Below are 18,366 nucleotides of genomic sequence, written 5' to 3' on the forward strand. Positions count from 1 at the left end.
GGATTCTAAATACCTATCCCGATATGCATAAGGTTCCATAGGTACCTATCGCTTGTCATGACCCAGGAATAATATGATCACGCGCCATGTTGCGGAATTTCACGAATTTTTTCATACTATACTGAACTTGACATTTACACATACATGAGAATAACAGCATCCTCTAGGTATGGTATGTATAAGTGTTTATGATCATGATCATATACACTTACATACCACTGTCCATTTTATTATTTGTCACACCGTAACAGCATAACGCCCAGCATTTCCTTGGCGCATTGGCTTTTTAGAAAGATAATTAGCAAAATTTCTACCTGGCCTCATTAACCCTATACCCAGAACCTCCGATTAACCTTAATCCGAATCTTGGTGTGAAAGTACTAATGAAAGTATTCCCACGGTCAATCCTAGGAACTTCATGTGGTTTTAAGCTTGTATTACCGAACCTACTTAAAACTTAAAACTGGGTTAACAATAAGATAGTTGTTTGGAATTTGGAATCACAACATGGATTTTGAGGAATTATAGTACAAAAATGACTTACCGACGTGGGAAAGTTTTAGAAACAATGCAAGAAAGAAAATTGCCAGGTTAAATTAGGTAAGTACGTGAATTATGTTTTCCTCGATGTGCTGTTTAGTTTTTTATTCACGTCTTTCAGGTTCGTGGTAATCGCGGTACTTACCTGAACTAGTAGGTACTTACGTACCTACGTAGTAGAAGATAAGTGTTTGTTTTTCATTAAGTTAAGATATATACAGATTAAGATATATACTCATGTCAAAACTAGGTTTTCTTGCAGGTATTTAAACATCTGACACAGATGGTAATAAAGGCCTATTATATCTACTATACCTATTCGATATTTAATTTTGATCATTGGTCCAACCGATATCCTGAGGCTTTTTTTAAATAATATGTATTTCAAATTCTAACTATAGGTACTTACCGTCATTATAGACAACTTTGCCCGCTTTTTTTGAAAAAACTCGAATTTCTCAAAAAAAATATCACATCATATGACTTTGTTTTGCTCAGCACGTCCATAGTGATCAAACGCATCAGTTTCATTGAAGAAAAAATGTTTAAATCGTGTTTTTACCCACTTTTTTGGCGTTTTAGAGGGCGGGCAAAGATATCCGGGGTTGGGGACAACATTGCCCACGTCAATTTGGTGTTCAAATACAGCTCGTATGATGATGATGTCTAAGGATCACTTAAAGGTTTAGAACTTTTAAATAAATTGGGTGGGCAATGTTGCCTACCCGTTTTTGGCCATTTCCATACAAGACTCACCTAAGCATTTTACAAAGGCTAGGGTTGGCACTTTAGAGAAAATCTGTCACAATAGTTTAATGGCCAAAAACATGAGTTTTGCTATATATTTCACGCGTTAAAGAGATAAAACATCTAAATAAAGGATAATAAGACCAATTAAATACAGTATATATGTATTTATAAACTTACTTTAGTGTACCTTCTTTTACTTGCGAAGTTGGGTAAATTTGTCAAAAGTGACAACCCTAAGCCGTTTTTGGTGGTGGGCAATGTTGGCATCCATAGGTCTGTAAATTACCGGATTACATTGCCTACCACCATAACTTTAGTGTCTTTAGGCCTTTTTAGATTAAACCTCAATAGACATAATCTATGCTTCATGCTTTATAACTGAAACCCGGAAATATTTGTCTAAGGGTTCTCAATTTTTTTCTACTTGCATTCATTTTTCAACAATTTTTGGCCCGCCGAAATATTCCCTATATTTGACAACTCGCTGAAAATTCCCAAGTCAAGTTGTGCACATGTTTGGTATAGGTATAGATTTGTCACAAATATAATCTATTTTCTACTAAAAATAGCAGGGTGGCCATAAGTATTTTAAATATGTCTACATTAACGAATTTGTTTAAAATTGTCATTTTGGGCAAAGTTTCCCCTGGCGGCAAAGTTGGCTATAATGACGGTACTTGTTTTGAATGCAGTTTCATAATGACATAATGATGGTGTGAGAATTCGTGCATGTGCAGATAGAATCGTAACTTTCGCAACAAAAACTGACAAAAGGCTTGACGGAACAGCTCCGGTAACAATTTAGTTGAAGCGATCTATGATTAGATGGTTATCTTATCACTCACACAAATATGCTTTCTTAAGCCTTTCGTTTTATACATTTGGCTAACTACCTAGTTGTTGTACCTGGTAAATCTACTGATAAGTGAAGTTATCGATTAAGTTTGCGATTTATTTACGTAACAAATTAGGTACTTACCTACAACATGTCATTCAATTATTTAACTCATTACTACCTATGGATAATTTACATGGATACACAGAAGTTGCTAATTAGGTATGGTGCTCAAAATGAACTGAACACAACTTAATTGTCATAACAAAGTTAGTAAATCTTTTATATTACCTAATTCTAATAGCATAACCCTCTTGGTACAGCGTTACGTCTACCTATGTAACAATGTTTGCCCTACCACTTACCAATTTTGTGCGGAATAGCAAGTTAGTACAGACACGTTTAGCTTTGGAGCCAGTTTCATGAAGCTTGTAATAAAAACAGAACTCAGATAAAATAGGCACACCTGCATGTACCTAAGCAGGATAAGTTACCAAGCTAAATAAAATATACTTAAGCGAGAACCCCTAATATATACTCGTATTACTGGATCATATTGTAGATATAAAGACCAGTACACACCGGATGAATACACAGCTACTCTCCCATCTGAAGTTTCTACAAATTCAGCCGCGCGAGTAGGATGAACGGACTTCTCCGCCCAGCATACGAATCCAATGTAGCCCGGAGTTAAAACTTACACAGGAACATTGTTTAAAACAATGAATTACGCAATATATAATGAATGAAGGACAATGTTTAAAAAAAACGGAAAGGAGCAAGTGACTAAACCATCAACCACGTCTAAAACTTCCTATCAGTTTAACAATGGGTTATCGTTGTTCAACAATACCATCGTCTACCTACACTGTTCACTGCCAATTCGTGAACCTTATTGCAAGGACGTAAGGTCCATCAATGGTCAGTCAACAGTGTTGAAGTTACTACAAACAGGTTGAATTTGGTTCAAAGGAAAGCTGAATGCGTCAACTTCCCGTGTCCTTCCTTTTGTTATCTGTGGCGCTTAATCTGTAATCCGAGATTAGAGAAAAAACTATGGAAACATAATTTTAAATTGATGTTTTAATCTGGCATGTTGCTACTGAATTTCTTCTCCGTGAGAGCATGTCCGAGTCGGGTGTTTGAACTATTTTTTTAATTTATATAATTTTTATATAGACGAAATAGGGAACGATGACATTACCTAATACATACCTAAATATACCTCTATAATACATACTTAAACTTAAACTCCATGACAAAGCTCCCAAGTTATAGGGCCTATATGTGATATGTCATAATCTACTTTTCTTTTACATTATAGGTTTTGTCCTCGTAATATTTTATACTAGTACTATTTCCTTTTACATTTAACATAATTATGCTAAAAATAATATAGCCTAGTTTGCTTCGGCCACGGCCACGGGGTATTGCATAGGTAAACAAATTACAAGCATTCAGAATTTCAGACCAACATGTACGGAATTAGTGTAGGTGAATTAATGCATATGAGTCCATATGGACAAGGTGGTCATGTCACGAACTCTCTTTAGTGGAAGTCGAATTTTCCCCTGTTGTTCTCCCACCCCCGTAAACGGCAGTCGTAATCAAATGTGGCGCGTAAGCGGCGGACGCATGTAAATGCCCCCTAATAGTTCCGCCTAAACTCGACAGCGAAATGTAAGCATGGCAAGGCAGTGTTAAAAAGTAAGAAAAAGGGTGAGCAAAATATTAGTACCTTCATGGCTTTTGTTCAAAATTACGTGACGCGGTTGTAACAAAACGGTTTGGTGTGGTGGTGTAATGGTTTGGTTGCCGGTAGGTACAGTCAGCAAAACTATTAGCTAAACTATTACATATATATGTGTATGCGGGGGTGCTAATTAAGCTAATTGTTTTTCCTGCTATTTTACCTACATTTTTTTAAGTACCCGGGTAGCGAAAGACCTCCAACCACAACAATAAAATTATTTATCCATCACGCAATCCCGGCTGAATTGTATAAACTAATAAACCTACAAGTTACGATTTTAGGAATCTAAAGCGAGTTACTCGATTGGGTTGTTTTTTTAGCTACGTTATAATGTACTTTGAGAAATAAATAAGGCGTTGGCATCATAAGCGGAGAAAGTCTGCTTTTTCTGGTAGATTTCTTTTTTTTTGCGCTTTGGATATGTTACGCCTCAATGACTATGCCAAAATAGTTCGCACCTACAAGAGTGCTCAAATGTCTTCAAACCCAAATCCATTAGGCACCCATCAACGTACGAGCGTCCGGCCAGGATGTTCACAAAAAATAACACATCAGTTAAAAATAACCGGTATAACTATGATCCCTGATCACGCATAGGTGTTACGAATCTCTGATTGAAGTTATACTAGTGAAGGGAACCAGGTTTTGTGAATTAGACACCAGTTCCCGTCCACTCTCCGCGATTACCCTCCCGAATCTAAACGCTCCCAATTCCAAGTGTCGACAAAGGCCGACTTTTAGCCCCACAATGACTGAATGAAGCAAATTACCGCCTTTCCACACTTGAAAGCGCCCATCGAATCGCACCGGTTAGCGCTTTGTCGTCGAACGGTTTGCGAGTCGAAACAAACGATAACAATAAACAGTAAAAAGGAAAGTGTAGCGTTTTGCGCGCTCACAAAAGGCGGTGGCAATCGGCGTCGGTGCTCGCTGGCTGGAATGAACGCCCCGCGACGCGTCTTTCACGCGTATTGTAATTGTGACTTCGTAATTGTTATTATATTTGCGAGTCGGGAATTATTTGGCGCACTTAATTAACTTCGAAAACGAATCGTAACGTATGCAAGACATCCCAATTCTGCAATAAAGTAGGTAACTTACGTACATCTGTGAAATTGCTTTGATGAAGTAAAGTAAGCCATTTACTAGTCTTTAATCATTTATTTACAAACAAGATATGTACAGTGGAATGACTAAAATAAATTAAAAACTAGCTTAAATCTCAAATAGGCCCTTTACTAGTTAAATTACTAGGTATAGTTACTAAAGTGGGGATATCCCAATCCCTAGCATAATTTTGTTGAAGAGTTGTATCACAGCCAAATCCATTGGTATATAGTGCTCAAAAAATATTGCTGTTCGTATTATTATTCAATGTATGTATATTGATATTTGTTTAAATCTACACCCATTTTATTTACAAGATCTATGTAACACAATCTGCACTACTTAATAGTGATCCCGTGAAAATTATGCAAGAGTGCAAACAACCGCCACACCCCAGCAGTTCAAACACTGGCAAAGCAAACAGTACTGAAGTGGACCTCCCGTGGTTCGCACTTCAGACCTTCAGGCCCGGTCCCTGTTCCCATGACTTCCCGAGCTATATTCATTCGGTCGCCCAGTATGAAGGGACTCCGAGATCCTTTTGACTTTGCGTAATCGGAAACATTTTTATTAGGCAGGTATAGTAGTTGGAAGTGCGGGTAGTCGAATTCTCGGGCTAACTTGTGTGATAATACAATAAGATTTAATTGAGTACCTATTGTTAATTATTACTACTTATAGGTATAGGTACTACCTATACCGAATGAAGGAATATTATTACACTGGTTCGTCTAGGTCGTACACATATTCGAGTAAAATTTTCTATTTACTTAAAAACACTGGTGTTGAAACTGTTGTACAGAAAATGCGCAGATCTTGGGTTTAGGAGATATAAGCATAGGATAAGAATTAATATATGATACAAGTCACTTAATTTTGGAAACAGAAAATACTGTTTCAGAGACCCGTCCGTGCTCTGTGAGCGATTGGAACACCATCCAAGGCAGCTGCCCCTAATTGGTGCGAATGTCAACACACCACCCTTACTACAATAATGTCACATATAACTATAGAATACAAAGAAATGTCATGCATTTTTGGCAAAGTAGGAGGTTGTGTGTGTTTGTATAGTTCTTCAGGACTGAAGTGTCGGAACAATTTTTCTCACATTACATGATACTTAACTGACTGGTGTTGTTAAAATGATACATTTATTTATTATACATAGGTAATATAATAGTCAGCTAAAGGCATAGGTAAGTACATATTCGTATACGTCCTACTTGGCGCTTTAAAAACGAAGACACGAAACTTACTACTTTTTTTGCTGATTGTATCTTGTATCTTCCCACCAAGTGGTAACTTTCGAATAAAACAAGATAACTCACAACAAGCCCACAGATAACTCACCCCCAATTCACCGAAATTACACAAACACAAAACATCAACTTAGTCAAGGAAGTAAGTACGAGGAAGTGAATTGTCAAGCCAAGAGCGAGTGCGGCCAATTTGCAACGTGGAGTCTGGACGTAGCGGACTTCCTGGGCAGATTCCATTTGCTCACAAGACTCACTATCCAGTTTAAGAGTAATCTTTGTTCGCGTATAGTTGTTTCGGGTCTGCGGGCCACTTAATACTGGTTTAGGAATAGTACGTTCTGACAGACCCAAAGTTATGTATTCCTATTGTTCACGTGCGAACAGCCGAGTCTGGTTTAGTGACGAACCAGCCTAATCTGACCTCACAAACGAAGGCCCCATTGTTACTTCGTTATCACAAAATATAACAAATTAAACCTTACGTGTGCATTGTTAACCCCCGATGCAAAACGCTGTATCGTGTTGTATCGCTGATCGCTGCGTAATTCTTTAATCAAGTCTTCGATATAGTTCTTAACTTTGTTTTGATATAAATATATCGGCAGTTTTTTTTTAATCATAGGGATGTTGACACATGTTGAATTTTATAACAAAATCTAGTAAAATAGATAGTAAACGAGCAATTTATCACAATAATGTAAATATTAAAATAACATATTGAAAAATTACAAAAATACAGGACCTGAAAGTTTCAAAATTTAAGTTTTTTTTTTAACTTCCAAAAACGATAAAAGTAAGGGTACCATTCGATTCCTTACATTTCACCAAAAAAAAAATTGTATAGCAACTATATACATAAACGCAATATTTCACCGACAAAACCGCAATTTTCTTGTTTTGTCCATACTACAACGTGGACGATGACGTCACGGCCTCTGGCCGTTTTGTATAGGGCGTTTCGCGAGTTAAGTGCGACTGTCGGACTTTGACTACAATTTCTGACTTTTATGTTACTTTAATGCAATGGGTCCCATATAGACATTTGATCCTAAAAACAAACCCGATCGATTGATACCATAAAAAAATATTAGTCATGTAGCCTTTCCGGTCTACGCTGGTTCGCCCGAGCCTTGGACTCCCCCCTGCCTCTGCAACACCGCCCTGCACCGTGTGTCGCGCCACAATTAAATGTGTCCACCCCGTCAACTCTCAATGCAGCACGCATGGCCGCATTTTACTCACCATTCACTGCGATTTGTTATTCGACTCGATATTTATGTTCCGGGATCGGTGGATCGTGAATTTTGCGGGATTATTTGCGACTTGTGCGATTTTAACGAGATTTTTGTTTATTCGATACGTAGGTACTGTACGTGAGCGTTTTAAGTTTTAACAACGTTTTATGTTTATTGTATTAAACTCGCTTCCCTAGCAGTAAAAAAAGCTACTTAGAGGACAGCAGGCCAGTAATAAACAAATAATTTATCCATACAATCGTAGTTTTCCTCGTGGGATTTGTGTATTATGGGAAATATTTTTTAGTTTGATATTCACATCGATGCCCCTCCGTTATACCATAAGGAGGTATAGGTACCTACCTACCCGAGATCGACACAAAAATATGTTTTAAGTTCAAAGTTGCATTCTATTGCGAATAAGGTACGATTGAATTTCGTTTCTTTTGTTTATGCTTGAATGCACGTAGGTGGTTAACTTCCACGTAACCAGGTAACCCGTAATCAAAATAAATTAAATGTATACCCACAATATTCCAAAATATAAGCACTGCATTACAACCCGAGTGTTTACCCACAACACGGACACACAGATTAAATGTTCCATTAGCAGATATGCTACGCCTGTCTCATTCATTCATTGATGGAATGTCTGTGTTTTACAATAAAATAAAATTTTCAGTAAGGCATTTGAGTTTTGAATGCCCGTTAAATGTTTTATAATATAACTACATCGTACTTCTGTGCGGTGATGTTCCAAATAATTATAAATAAGTACACATAAAATAACTGGAATACGATATATCAAGCTGTTAAAATGCATAAACACATTATGAATTAATTTATTTATAAAGTGGCCATGCACAGACACGAACGCTACTAGAAAAGTGGGTTTAGTTAGGTTGGAACCACGTTGGAACTGCCACCTGCGACCTTCACAGAAACAAACTGCTACTAGAAAAGTGGTAAGGTTAGGTTTGTATTAATTTGTATGTCTAATTGACTGTAGTACCCACTATGTTAACTTGACTCAAAAACACACAGACATACAATTCGCGCTCGCGCTTGACAGACAGCTTAAGTGTGCGAAAGGGAAGCCATCACGTATATGAACATCCCATGAGTGCGAAAAAGTCAGACTACCAATGAGAAAACGTAACCACTTTTGAGTTTGACGACGGCCGCGGACGGCCAAGAGCGTATCACGGTAATTTTCAAATTGAAAAATATACACGGATTAGGACGAAAAGTATTAAATAAAGTAATTCAGTGAAGATGGTGTCTTGTAGTGTGCCGGATTTCAGTGTTACAGTGCCAAATAATCCAAGCAAATACTCATTTCAGAGGATTTATGATATTCCGAGCGAAATTTTCATAACGATATTTTGTCAAATTAACAGCGTAAAAAGTGTAAGAAGCCGGTTTATAAAGTTCATTATAAGTTTTTCTTCCTTCGTGTGCTAATATTTTATCATATTAGTCTATAATTTAAAATATTTTGTGTAAAAACATAACCTGTTACTTTACGCTAGGCCTTGACAAAATGTTCATATGACAGTATCGATAACTTGTCGGTATATTAATAGCTATGTAATTATTTCTTCACAAGACATCATTACGATATTAGCTTTTATAACCGATTTCAAATAATAACGATTGTTATACCTTTTTGAAGGTGCTCATGTTTAGCGGTAAATTTAAACTTCACTTTCCAACACAGTAAGAGTTACATTAAGATAAGTCTGCAATGATTTTGATAACACACGCAGTGCAAGTGTTATTTATACGTCATAATGTCGTAGAATTTTAACGTTTAAAATAACACATTTGAAAAAGTAGTCGATAAAGCAATCAAACATCAACAGATTATTAATATGTTGTAACATGACATCACTATTTTTGATATCACATAGACAATTTACGCACACACTTGCATTTCATTTTTGGTCGCACTTTTGAAGATTGACAGTTGTTCTAGTCATATTAATTCTATGCAAAAACATGCGAAAATATGTGTGGTGTCTGTTCAAATCAAAGACACCTCCGGGAAATATGTATGATTGAAATACGGATACCTATATGGTATGTAGAACCTCTTAAAATATTGTGTAATCTCCGACCGGACCACCGCGATGCACTCAAAAGGAAAGCACGTCTCCAATGGGCCAGTTTCTATGGGTTTCTATGACAACACTGTTATTTAGTTAAACAAGATGGCCATTATTCGAGAATCAATCCTTTCGAGCCCTCACATGCCCGATATTGTTTGTTTTATTACGAACACCGTCAATAAACCCACGCGTGGAAATAAATACCTACTTACTCATAGAATTGCTTGCTTAAAAAACGGCTCAATATAGTGACAAATTATGAGGAGTTATGACCTTATGTTAAGGTTTTGAGCATCAGGGCTGACTCATGTTGGCTTTTGAATTCCCAATAAGGTTTCTAGTGGAAGGAATATGTTTATAACACATTAAAATCAACGCAATGTTTGATTACAAAACGTGTTACTTTAATTCTACCATACCATAATAAAATTGTTGGGTGCGCCTGCGCCACCCTAAGGTGGCGTACTATTTAGAAAGATAAAAATTACCCAATTCAAGGGATTTCGTAGATTTTCTTTGCGAAAAATGTTATATCTCCAAGGAGGAGTCGGATTCCTTACAACTTTGAATTTGAACTTTGAATTACAGCGACATTTACCTACTCCCAGATAAAAACGCATTTGGCTATATGCTATAGCTCGACAATTGCCGTGCCTACTTACGGTTGGAACGCTGCTCTTCAAATAAAAACTTCCGTAACCAACTCACAGTGCTCAAGAATTTCAAACAGAGTTAAAAAGATGAGAGCATTCATACGTAGTTATTACAATCTCCTCAATCATGTACTGAAAATTCTAATGAATGAATGAAGATTGCAATTACGATTAATTCGCTAATTTAATTAAAACTATAGTGAACTTTTCGATACCATTTACAAAATCATTTTAACCTAAGTATCTCAAAAAGCAAACCTTATAGACGCATGCGACGTTCTTTGTGTGATGTCAACCACACCGTGAAGTTTTGAAATGGACACGGCCACAAAGAGGTTCGGGGAAGATTCCTGGAGTGTTGACATTGGCCCACAATGGAGGCAAACTCGCCTGTCCTACGGATTATTTTGAAAGGTGACCCAAGTTTGTCGAGATGACTCTGACATATTGAGATTAATAAAAAACTTTTTGTGTCGATAAATTAATTCAGGTGCATGATTTTGAGTGCGCATGCAAATATGTGTGGTTATTTAGGGTTTGTATGCAGGTTGGATTAGTAAGACACAATTTAAAATAAATGTGGGAACGTTGCGATGTCTATTTAACTGCTTACCTATTGGAAGAGAGATTTTGAGTTTTAGTCACAAAGGAGTTTAATAAAAACTATTTTCCTTCATATTTCGGGAACTTAAAAAGTAAAAACTTTCTCAGGTATTTCATTGCTGCTAGAGAGCTAGGAAATACAAGAAGATATTAAGTTAGGTAATACGTTAACACATTTAAGGGGCTCCCAAAATAAATAAATAACCTACAAATAACAAAATTGTTGTTGATTCGTAGATATGCTTTAAATCCATACATCTAGATTAAAACTAGAATGAGTTGATTTTTCGACCAAAGTATTTTATTATTACTGGAAATTTACCACATCACCTGAAAGAATGGTCTAAATCTGAAAAAACTCATGTTAGCAAGCTTACGATGGTCGGGTCAGATTCATTCATCTCTTTAGATAAAAGTTCACACAAAGTCGTCCACTAAATTAAAAAAAGAAAATATATTTTCAGCATCGGAAAGTCACGAGCCCTCAATAATATAGAAAACGAAACAAGGAGAAAGGGTAACCCATGACTCGCTAAGGACTCTTTACATAGAAGGTGGGTAATTACCATAACAATAACAAGCCTATATTATTTACACGTCCATATTTTGTCCACTATGATCTCACAATGCCGTCAAACATTTTAAGTGCCTTGGCACTATTTAATTTAAATATTTGCCTCGCCTTACAGTAGAATTACACAAAAACTAATATCCAATACTATTTACTTTCCCAGCAATATTATTGTAGTTGAATTCTCAAAAATTCCAGGTAATTTCTGGCTTGCAATAACAAACATGATTTCTCTGTTTGATTTGGGTAAACACGGCAAACAGGATTATTGTTAACTATTTTTTTTTAATTACTTGGTGGAACACGTTTTCTATTTGGTGAGTGGGTAGTGAGGTAAACAATGGAAAGGAAAACTTCTCCCATGGATAATATCGGCGGTAGCTCATTACCGGTCGAAAGTTTGAGGTAAATATTTGAGGTTACCGGGCGTATCGTAATTACCGTCGGTCAGTGGTCGCACAAAGACTGGTAGTTGGTATAACAGGCGGTTATCGACGACGAAACAGAGGAGCTCATTAGAAACACATCGGGCAACATGTGTAAATAAATACGTCGTACAAAACGCGCGCTCAAACATCTCGAGCGGTCGATGGGCGCTCACTAAATAGTTTATCGGACGTGATTGAAATTAATCTAATAATTGAATCTGAATTTTTTATTGATGTGTTTGTTCAAATAAACACTTTACATTTAAATAATATCAGAACAAAATATTAGGCAACCTAAGTATTTATAGTTAAGTATTTTGACAATGATATGGCGCGCCAACACACATTTAAGAGTATTAGGTAGGTTGGACCCGGGTATGTCCATATACTACGTCCAAAAGAGAGGTATGGGCACTGTGAATGTCATCTCGCTTTGTGTGGTGGGACACAGCACAGCGGATGTCATTCCAGATGTAGATCGGAGCCCAACGGGGGAAGTACCTCCATCCTTACGGAAAACCGCAGTCAAATAACACTAGACCCTACTAATAGTGTTGTGTTCCTGCCGGTGAGTAAAGTTTGCCAGAGCTCAACGGGAACATCTACCTAACTATATAGTATATGTGATGGTCCAGCGTTCATAAAATATCCATACCGTTCTATCTTTCAGACATAACTGTGACTCATCACATCAGCCTTTAACGCCCACTGCTGAGCATAGGCCTACGAGTAGGTACGCCACTTATTCCGGTCCTGAGCCAATCTCATCCAGATCCAGAGGTGACCCGCAATCTTTCGAATGTTGTCCACCCAACGAGCCAACGGGCGCCAGGCACTCCTTTTGTCTGAAAGCGGCCACCACTCCGTTAACATTTCTTCCCACCTGCCATCACTCTGCCTGGCAACATGTTCCGCCGCTCCATAAGTTTGGTAAAGTGTACGGTAATTGTCCCTTAGACTCTATAGCCTATATCCCGTGGACAAGTGCACAGAAGAGCAGAGACAACACGGCTCGGGTATCATTCTATACGGTAAACCAACCGATGATGACTTGATGACCACGCACAGTTTATTACAGGAGATGTTTTCAAGCATTGTTGGAGGATGGAAAGGAAATTCTTGACAAGATTATTCTTTTTATTGAATACCAATACCATAAGGAAGATCTTAAATTGGATAACATTTGCTTAAACATAATTATTGACAAACCGGGTACCTACATGGGTATATTGCCATCCATCAACAAACTATCGATATCGAAATTGGACTGCAAAAACTGTTCTTAAATATTAATTAAACCACCAATTCCTAGAAATGATAATTCCTAGAACTATTATTAATTTATTATTCACACTGAATGCATTGATACCAAATATAGCCATATCCGAGATAACATGAGCGAAAATCGATTTCTAGTAGACTTTTAGACAAAATAACGTCTGACTATAATTATATCGAGAAGTCCATGTTAGTTAGTTACTTAGAAGCTAGTTTAGAAATATTGGAGATGTCTCAAAAATCATCTATGTTTGTCTGTGTCTCTGTTTGTCCCACTTGACCGATGTTTACATGAACATTCTTCGTCTCGACCCGCGTGACCCCTCGACAGCCCACGACGCTCTTGAGGCTCTGCTTTAAACATATAAATACCTACATGTACAGTTACTTTGTTGATGGACGTTGGAAACAGTCGTAAGTGATCTTGTGCCAATGAGTGTGCTTTATGCATTTGATTCGAGTCACATCACATGTCACATTCCAATCTCTGGATATTTCCCCCAAGTGTTTCCTTATTTACCTTATAAAGATCCAGCTTTCCGGTGTCCATGGGCGATGGTAATCGCTTACAATCAGGTTATTCGTCTGCTCGTGTGCCTCCTATACTTATCATAAAAAAATTGCATTAGCCCATCATACTTTTTTTTACGCATCTCACTGGTCGGTTCCTGTGAAAGTTAAAAGGAGATATGTGTGGGTCAAAAAGGATCCGAAAACGGGTATATTTCCTGTGTACTTGTAATATTTTACCAAAGCCTTGATCATACAGCTTTTAAGAAGCTTTGTTCATATTTAAGAAGTAGGTTTGATTGAACATAACTAGTTATAGGGGTCCAGTAAGAGGTTCTAAAGTCCAAATTTATTTTATGATGTTGACGGGAAAGACCATACCACTAATTAACTCATACCAAAAATGTTTTTGACGCGTGTGAGCTGAAATCATACGTTTCTCTTGAAGCGCTTACAGAGTAAAACAATTGTGTGTGAAGTAAGCAGAGCCTCGTTTAGCCGGCCAGCTGCTTTGATCACACAGTGAGTTGTTAACCCGGCTGTTGGCAGTAACGAGTCTCGTCGACTAGCCGCTACCAAGTATCTTACCCACTATTTTATGGCTAAGATAAATATCTATAGATATTCATCGTCATTTGCATGTAATTCTTGTGGTTTGTCATTTCGTTGCATCGCTGCATCACTTTCGTCTGACATATGTATTGAGGAAAGAGATACAAAAAGCGCAACCTAGTAACCACGAACTGAATTCTTGGGATACTGGGGTAAAGCAACAGCATTAGCTACTTACTTATCCATTTTTTTATTACCTATAAATAACAGTTGTTATAATTTTTTTTTGCATTTTGCCCAATAAGAACTACTCGTACCTACTTTAGCACATGAATACTATACATGCTTGATTTTACTAGTTTATTTATATCCGATAAAGCTTCAAATAAGATGTTAAGTACTTAAAAGTATCTGTCTGAAATGTTCTTTAACTAAAATAAATCTACAAAAAGCAAAATATTTTCACAAACAAATAGTTATTCTCTACAACAATCAACATGAGAGCAGCCGTAACCAGTAGTAGCCACGTACAAGTCTGACGTCGCGGATTAGGTTAGCCTGAAGTGAAGCCGTATGCAAATGCACCCCTGGGCGCTCTGTTTGTGTGGTAGGTACTTTACATGCGGACGTGTTATGTTTCGTTATAGTCTGTAGTTACGTCAGGAATAAGGGAAAAATATGTTTGAAGAAAAGTTTGTGTCAAAAACAAAACGTTGTGACGACACAGGACGTGGTAAGTATGCTAAATAAGTAGAGGTAGTTTTGATATACAGAGAAAACTGTGAAGAGCGTAGGACTTTTATTTGACTCAAAATTTGACGATATGGGTATCGTCACATTCTCGGGTCCTAATGGTCTAAACTCTAATGGTAGGCCATATCGCTATTTTTGTCATAAATTGACGATGTTCTTGTTGAACAGAAAAAAATAAGGTGCTTTAATTTTTCCATTGCCGTGTCCTTTTAATCTTCAGGTACCTATCTAAATTAGAACCTAAGTGTATGTGCAGTGCTTAAAAAAAACAATAAAATAACCAATATCTTCCTAAATTAACTGCCAGCGTTCGTTAAAATTCGTTTTAATCAAATATTGGATGAACATTTTGTTAGTTGTTCTCTTTGTAGAGAAAACAAACGAGATGGTGCCCGCTGCTCTTTGACGTCAGGAGCCTTTGTTTGAAATGCTTTTGAGGTGCATTCTCCCAATTTAAACAAAGTATAACAGAACACAAGGGAACGTGCTACTTGCTGGTCGTAGAACTCGTATACCGCGCTTTTGAATTGTAGCGGCGATTATTCGGGCTCCCAATGGTCCTGTAAGACGTGGCCGTGATATGACCACGCTTTGCGAAATGACATTTCAATTTAAAAAATAATTTGCATTTGGAGTCGAATCTCTAGGTCCATGGGGTCCCAGCGCACATAAGTTGTTCGCAGAAATCACGAAGGGTCTGGCTGACGTAACTGGTGACCGAAGAGCTGGCGGCTACCTCGCACAAAGTATCAGCATTGCGATACAGCGAGGAAATGTTCAACAGCATCCTTGGTACAATGCCTCAAGGGCCTATTTTAGATTTAAGCTAGTTTTTAATTTATTTTAGTGGAAACTGTACATATCTTGCTAACTATGTAATTATTAATACTTAACATATTTCATAATTTAAAAAATGTTATATCGGTGGCTAACAAATGCATGCTACTGCAATTTTAATTCAGTAATTTTCTGAAGCGAAATAATTTTCATTCAGGTTTTTGTAACCAGCGCCTAATTCTAATCACGGTAATTGCACAGTCCACACTCCCTCTTCCTACAACTCCTGCGAGTGTCATGGCGCTAGATATTATACTTATTCCATTGATAAACATTTATGCCTTAGGTAAATTTGGAAAATAAGGAATACCTATCACTTTATCCACTCCAATTAGGGCGGATTTTTCGGGCAGTCCCGCTATAGTATTTACTCAACTTAGTATTGACCTATTTGTATGTAAGAAACAGCGTATCCGTGCTTGTTAAATTATAATTTTAATCTCATTCCTGATCATGTATGATCTTCATTATATCTATGTACAGGTACAGATTTACGTAGCTGTTCATACTCAAGATATATATAGCAAGATGTATGTAGGTATGCAAACTTATACCCACTATTCAAATAAAACTCATTAAGATACATATGAATAAACTATTACAGCTTTAAAAGAGTTTTACAATAATTGCCCTCAAACACAATAATTATCCGACGTTTATCTCACGCCTTCTGTCAATTACCAAGTCCCACAATAAGGCACAGCTCAACGATTTCTTTAACCCGGCGTGTTCAGACAGAAATCAACGTTGTTCAACAAAGCATTGTTATAAAAATAAAACGGCACAATAGTGGATCTAATTGAAATGCTACATTACGTCAGCATCGGAATAGGGGCACTGTTCGACGCTTTACAAATATAAAACAATCATTTGGACAGCTCAAAGGGCGCCGGCAACGCAATCATGTAAGGTGGGGCAAGTCACTGGAGCAGGCGATATAATTATCGTGTAAAGATGCATTTTAGAGCGGTATGCCGTTTAAAATCACAATGATCATTAATTTCCTCCAGGAACAAAAAGTTGAATTCTCATAATGTTGAATTATCGAAATGTTGGATTCTCAAAATGTTGAATAATGTTTTCACGGATATCACTGATATCAGACTAAATCAATAGGTAGGTAGGTTAGGTTCGTTAGGTAGCTTCAGATCAGGGATGTTACGGAGCTCCGTTTCCGTTTCCGTTAAGTCGGAACTTCCGTTTGGTATTAAGGTAAAGGGCCCCTGTTTCGGCAGGTTAAGGCTCTTGAGAGTTTGTATATTACTAAGCATTTTTTTAAAATATTACTAAGCATATCAATACCTTGAAAGCTTTTGAGTAAGTTATATTAGTTCTTTGTTAATAATTTAATGTATAAACTATAGGGTTTTAGTTGAAACTTTTTTTTATATGAATTTTTTCGTGAACCTCTTATTTGGCTCCCGTTTCGTGATACAAATTTAGCTCAGCTCCTAAGTTCGTGAATTCGTGTCCCCTGTTTTGGAATAAAGTTTTCTTAGAGTAATTGGTGATAATTTGCTGATAATTATTTAAATTATTTAACGGTCTTACCTACTTACGAGTAATTGTAAGATCAAATTAATAATAATATTTTTAAAAAAATGTTAAATATTGAGAGCTAGCTTAAAATTTTTGTACTCGTCGTCTTTAATAGTTGAATTAAGACTTCGTAAACCATATGGGTACTTTATTACTTGATTAAAAGCCGAACTATATAAATAAAAAATAAAAAAATTCAAAAAAAAAAAATAGAAAAAAATTTACCTATCTTATACGTTAAATATACTTGGTCAACATCTTGACAGTAGAAAAAGGCGGCAAATTTGAAAAATGTAGGCGCGAAGGGATATCGTCCCATAGAAAATTTGAATTTCGCGCCTTTTTTTACTGACAAGATTTGGTTGACCAGCTATATAAACATACACAAAAATAAATCAAATAAATTGAATTATAAATAAAATTGAGCTAGTAGTTAATATGAGAATATACTTGGAATATACCTTAAAAATTTAAACTCGGGTCACATTCAAACTCGTTTTATGAGAATTCTAGTGAAAAAAACATATACCGAATTTCGCTCATACGAAACTTCATGAAATACGTTAATTGTTTTCTAATTTATTTTTTTTATTATCTTCGTTGTTCTATTTAAAAACAAGCACTGAAAATGTATCTAGAAAATCCTTGATTCGTTAGTGGCACGAAATAGGAGACACACGAAAAATAAAATGACCGCTATTTCGTGAGTCGATTTATTGCAATTTTAAGGTATTTCTATGCATATATTCAATATTTTTTCTTATCAAATCAATTACTAAGGAACCCACAGAAACACTCCCAAAAACTTTTATTCGAATGGGTTTAGCTTTTCCTTCCTATAAGCTTAACAAGTGAGAGCGCGCACCTTACGCCTAAAAAAAGTGCACGCATACAACACAGCTGTTCGCGGCCGTCTGACAGTTTCAACCGTCGTATTACTCTCAGTTTAATCACTAAAATATTGGTTATTATTTTATTGAAGAGATTAAATAATACCGATTTTTTTTATATGTATAATTTAAATAAACAATACTTGAATTCCTTATTATTTG

The sequence above is a fragment of the Cydia amplana genome, chromosome 18 (genome assembly GCF_948474715.1).
Source record: "Cydia amplana chromosome 18, ilCydAmpl1.1, whole genome shotgun sequence".
Classification (NCBI taxonomy): domain Eukaryota; kingdom Metazoa; phylum Arthropoda; class Insecta; order Lepidoptera; family Tortricidae; genus Cydia; species Cydia amplana.